Source organism: Rana temporaria, chromosome 6, assembly GCF_905171775.1.
Source record: "Rana temporaria chromosome 6, aRanTem1.1, whole genome shotgun sequence".
NCBI classification, from domain to species: Eukaryota; Metazoa; Chordata; class Amphibia; order Anura; family Ranidae; genus Rana; species Rana temporaria.
Window position 1 is genome coordinate 128,589,907 of NC_053494.1, and position 6,000 is coordinate 128,595,906.

A 6,000-nucleotide genomic window follows, 5' to 3' on the forward strand; every position below is an offset into this window, starting at 1 on the left:
AGAGACCCTAGAGAATAAAATGGAAATGGGGAAAAAAATTACTTTAATGAATTCAAAAAAACTAGCCAGTAAAGTTAGCCCATTTTTTTTTTTTTTTTTTTTTTTTTTTTTTAATAAATGTAAAAGATTTTACGTTGTGAGAATCGTGATTCTCATTTTGGCCAGAATCGTGCAGCTCTAATTTAAGGTGTCCTAGATCCTTCCATTTTTTAAGTGTGTGGCAATAAAGGTAAAAGAGTATATAGTGTAATACTGCAAGGTTTATAGAATCCAAAAATATTACACTTGCATCAAAAAACTTTAAAACGTGCAGAATAACGCTGCTTTGGCGTACAAACAGACCTCACAAGGTCTCCTTAGCTTCATGCGTTTCACCTCCTAGTGTTAACCCCCTTCCTGCCAGTGACATTTACATAGTAATCAGTGCATATTTATAGAACTGATCGCTCTGTAAGGCCCCTTTCACATGTGCAGACGTATGTCCGCATTTTCATCCATCCGTTTGCGGATGAAAACAGGACATACATTGGTCCCTATGTGATTGCGGGTGTCAGCGGATGAACATCCGCTGACACCAGTAATCGCCCGCCTCCGCAAAGCTCCGATTTTGCGGACGGAAGAAAATCCTATTTTTTTTTTCTTCCGTCATCGGATTGGATGAACACGGACACACGGTCCATGTTCATCCGATCCCCCCATAGGGGAGAGCGGAGAAAAGACAGGGCGGCCCCTAGTGTGTGCAGGGACCGCCCTGTCAGCCGGCGGCGATTTTACGGAGGATCCCCACTGAGCTGACGGACACACGAAGGCGGATCATTACTGATCCACCCCGTGTGAAAGGGCCCTTAATGTCAGTGGTCCCAAAAATGTGTCAAAAGTGTCTGACCTGTCTGCTGCAACTTCGCAATACTGCAAAAAATCGCAGATCACCGCCATTACTAGTGGGAAAAAAACACCATATAAATGCCACAAATATTTCCCATAGTTTGTAGATGCTATGGGCTAGATTCACAGAACAATTACGCTGGCGTATCTACAGATATGCAGCGTAAGTGAACAAATGCGCCGTCGTATCTATGCACCATATTCTCTTAACTAGATACGCCTGAATTTGGCCTCCATCCGACCGACGTAAGTCTCCGTCGGATCTTGGGCGCATATTTACGCTGGCCGCAAGAGGCGCTTCCATTGATTTACGCGCCAAATATGTAAATTACCTAGATACTCCTATTCACGAACGTACTTGCGCCCGTCGCTGTAATCGACGCCGTTCACGTAAGGCGTACGTCTGTCGTAAAGTTATCCCTGCTATAGGTGGCGCTACCCATGCAAAGGTATGGACGTCGGAATGGCTGTCAAATTTTACGTTGTTTACGTAAGTCGTACGGGAATGGGGCTGTGCGTAGGCTACGTTCACGTCGAAAGCATTGAGCCGACGTAGCTTAGGGAGTATATGCAACGTGATTCTGAGAATGCGCCGTTCGTACGGCGCTTTATTAACATGGGGTCATGATTCATTTCAATACAACACGGCTTACCATATTACGCTACGCCGCGGCAACGTACGGGGCGAGTGCTTTGTGAATACTGCTCTGTGCGCGCCGTCGGCGTAGCGTATATTCGATACGCTATGCCGGCAAAACTATGCTCCGAGCTACCTGAATCTAGCCCTATGACTTTTGCACAAACCATACATTTTTTTTCTCTTTTTTTTTTTTTTTTTTTGCATATCGGCCTAAACTAAAAAAAATTAAATTGGGATATTTACGATCGCAAAAGGTAAAAGATATTGTGTGTTTTTTCAAAATTTACGCTATTTTTTTATTTATAGCGCAAAAAATTTAAACTGTAGAGGTGATCAAATGACACCAAAAGAAAGCTCTATTTGTGGGAAAAATAGGACGTCAATTTTGTTTGGATACAACATCACACGACTGTGTAATAGTTGGTTAAAGCGATGCAGTGCCATATTGCAAAAAATGGCCCGGTCATTGAGCAGCCAAATCTTCTGGGGATGAAGTCATTAAAGGGTAAGTTTACCTTTAAAAAAACTTTCTATGTTTTCAGATAAGAGGGCCCCTATGAACAATAAGCATTGTACAGATTAAAAAAAAAAAAAAGCAGCTCCTTTCATTATCTTTAGTCCCTACTTCCAGTTGTAGGTATTTTTAAAGCCACATTTAGATTACCCTTAGGCCTCGTACACACGACCAGACATGTCTGATGAAAACGGTCCGCGGATCGTTTTCATCGGACATGTCTGCTGGGTGATTTTGGTCTGATGTGTGTACACACCATCAGACCAAATTCCCTGCGGACAGAATACGCGGCGAAGTGCGCGAACCCGGAAGTTCAATGCTTCCACGCATGCGTCGAATCACTTCGACGCATGCACGAGATTTCGAGCCAGCGGACACGTCCGATGAGTCGTACTGACCATCGAACATGTCCGATGGACAGGCTTCCATCGGACAAGTTTCTTAGCATGCTAAGAAACTTTTGTCCGCTGGAAACCTGTCCGCTAGGCCGGAAAACTGTCCGGTAGGCCATACACTCGGTCGGACATGTCCGCGGAAACTGGTCCGATGGACCAGTTTCAGCGGACATGTTCGGTCGTGTGTACAAGGCCTTAAACGTACCTCCTCACACAGTACCTTTGTCCTGTGTGACTTCCTGAATCCCGTGATGCCTTGCTGTTCTCTCTCTCCCTGCATGCTCTGCAGTCCTCTGACGCCCCCTCAGCACTAGAGCAGAGCTCAATGTTCACAGCTACACTTCCCTGCTTCTTTATAGCTACATCTCCATGATTCCCCCTTATCTACACCAGGCAATTATAAAGTAACTTGGGGGTAAGGAAGAGGAGAGAGGGACAAGGAAAAACACACACACACTTAGTGTTGGCTGGTGTTTTTTTGGGGGCTGGGGGCATCTGACAACCACCCCCCCCCCCAGCAGCAGTGCTCGGCACCCCAGGCCCACCCTTTTTTGAAGCCTATCAGTCACAGGCTTCAAAAAAGAAAACCCCTCCCCCCATTGGAATTCATGCATCCAGCGCCCTGCATGTAGAACAGGGGACGGGCGCATGGATAGAGGGGGTGGTGCCCATAATTGACAGGCCACCACTGCAGAGACTATCCAAACCTAAATACATTAATAAAAAAAAAAAAAACATACAAATACCATGCGTTAAAGCGTATACATATGTGGAATTTCGTCAAAACATACATTGTGCAGCATTTATAAGTGAGAGTACCCAAAACAATTCTCTTTTTCAATTAGTCTGTGGAACACACACACACACACACTCTAAACAATTTCCCAATAATCCTCCAAAAGCCATCAGTGGGGAAAAAAAACGAAAATCCAGTGTTCAGTAACGCTGACATATCAGTCACTTCTCAGTCCTCTTATAACGTGGAGGGAGCATATCTCTGTTGTGGTGAGTTGAATGTTTTTTTTTTTTTAATTATATCAGTGTTACTAATGTTCTCTTTTTTTTCCAGTAATCACTTTTTGAGCATTATTGGTAAATTGATTTATTTCAATTTTTCTACATACTACCTGAAAAGTTGAAAAAGGCAATCATTTTGGGTAGTCTCACCCATAATGCTGCACAATTTATGTTTTTAGATGAGAATTCCCATATGTATACACATAAACATATGAGATTTGTATGTTTTTTGTTATTTTTTTTTAATTATAACGCATGCTGCTACAAATAGAGATAAATGGAAAGTGGTATGTATGAAGGGGGAGGGGGTTGAGAAATAGAGATACAAAGAGTGGGAGGTATGGAGATAAGGAAGCGGAAGCGAAGCTTCCAGTGCATTTTTTTTTAAATGACTCACAAAAATGGGAACTCAAGGGTGAGTAATTTTTACAAAAAAATGTATTTGCACATCAATGTTAGGCATGATTTATGAAGGAATTTGATTTTGTAGTGCTGAAGGTGGACTTGTGTTTTAAAATATCCATTGCTTAGCCAGAGTTCTACTTACAGCTTATCTAAACACAAAAATGTAATATAGTGCAGCTTAGCAGTTGTTCTGTTTGGTAGCTACATTTATTCAGGCCTTTTCTTTTTTTTTTTTTTTTTTTTCTTTTTTTTTACATGGTAATCTTGCTAGTAACAGACTTCCTGTTCCTTTGTGTCTGTGCTCCCCTCTCCTATTGCAGCACCTATGGTTATTGCAGCACCTATGGTTAATGCCCAAAATGAGGCGGTGGTCAATACTTATAGCGTATTCTAGCTCATTCAGTAATATAGCCAGTGCCTTTGCAGAAATGAACCTTACGACTCCACATATATGAGGCAGACAAAAAAATTGGGAAAGGGCGATGGAGTGGGGTACATATGGCGGAAATCAAGAAATCCACTTTAGTCCAAGCCTCCCTGCACCATGCCCATACAGCCCAAAGCACAGTGCATCCAGAAAGTATTCACAACGCTTCACACGCTTTTTCCACATTTTGTTACAGACTTATTCCAAAATGGATTAAATTCATTATTTTCCTCATAGTTCTACACACAATACCCATAATGACAATGTGAAAGAAGTTTTTTTGAAATCTGCAAATTTATAATAAAAAAAAACACAAATATTCACTGCCTTTGTTCAATACTTTGTTGAAGCACCTTTGGCACCAATTACAGCATCGAGATTCTGAGTATGGATAAGGTGAACTCCTGCGCTGTCTACAAAGTGAAGGGGAGGGGAACAAACTGAAAATACTGCTGCAAATATAAAGGTCTACCTCGATAGACTAGGTGAAACAAAAAATATTAAATAAAATACTTGCGCTGTAAAGTGTGGGACAAAGAGTGAGAATGGGTGATAAAAGTTACAAAATAGCTAGTGAAAATAATATTATAAAACATATAATATAGCAATGAAAGTAATAATAGCAAAAGGACAGTCCTTAGTAGAAACCGGCACTCTGAAAAAATCCAGATCCGGCACAATCCTGCCGTGTATTGGTGTATTCCATCAAAAGTGAATCCTAATCTCCAACGGTGCAGGTGTTGTGTAAATGATAATACAAAAAATACACTTTAAGAGAAGAAACACGGAAAATAGTTCTAAAGGAAGTACATATAAGACCCTTGGATCCGGAGTATAGGTGGAATAGAGTAGTTGAGCCAACACCAAAGTCACATGTATACACCTCTGGTGAACCCAGCTGCTCACCTCAAATTAACTGCAATGTGTCTAGATCAACCTGGTCTGGATGGTTATAGTCCACAAATAGGTAGCACATATAAATCTCCGTCCGGTGTGTTACATGAAAAAAACAGAATAAAAAGACAACAAAAAAAGGCTGATGGTGAAATAACGTCACAAAAGGGGTTGGTAATTGGGATCTTGGCGAGTGGGAGTGCACTCACATGTAGGTGAGAGATCTCAGGCTCATATCCACGAGCACCGAACTCGTTAGTCCCTCTATTTTTCCTCTGTTTTTTCTGCTAGATCTTAGGATTCGTGGGCTGGCTGTTTTAGTCTCCCCAAGGTTTCACAGTGTGTGGGGATGTCTCAGCTGGTGTGGGCTTGTGATGACTCCTATTCCTCTCTCAGTAACTCAGATGGGGCGCTCAGATGGCGTGATGATGGGGAAGAGGTGAAAAAATACACCCATAGTATAGCCCAGTCAGCGATATAAACAGGTTTATTAAAAACAAGATTAAAAACTCACATAAACATTCAGGAACTCTGCAACAATCCTTACGAGTGGCGAACTCGTGTGTCCGTTCGTCAGATGCTGGAGTGTGTCCTGCCTGCCAATCCCGACGCGTATCATCACGGTCACGTGACTTCATCAGGGGATGATGTAGGGGACACATGGACAGACATTTATAGTCTGTATTAATGAGCACCCGGCGGCCATTTTGTCGAAGCTCATAAACAATGACGACGTTGCCTGTGGTCTGCTTGCGCCATGCTATGCAATGCAAGCCGCGCTTGTGAATAGGATCAGAGAACGGGGATTCAAAATATAAAACGC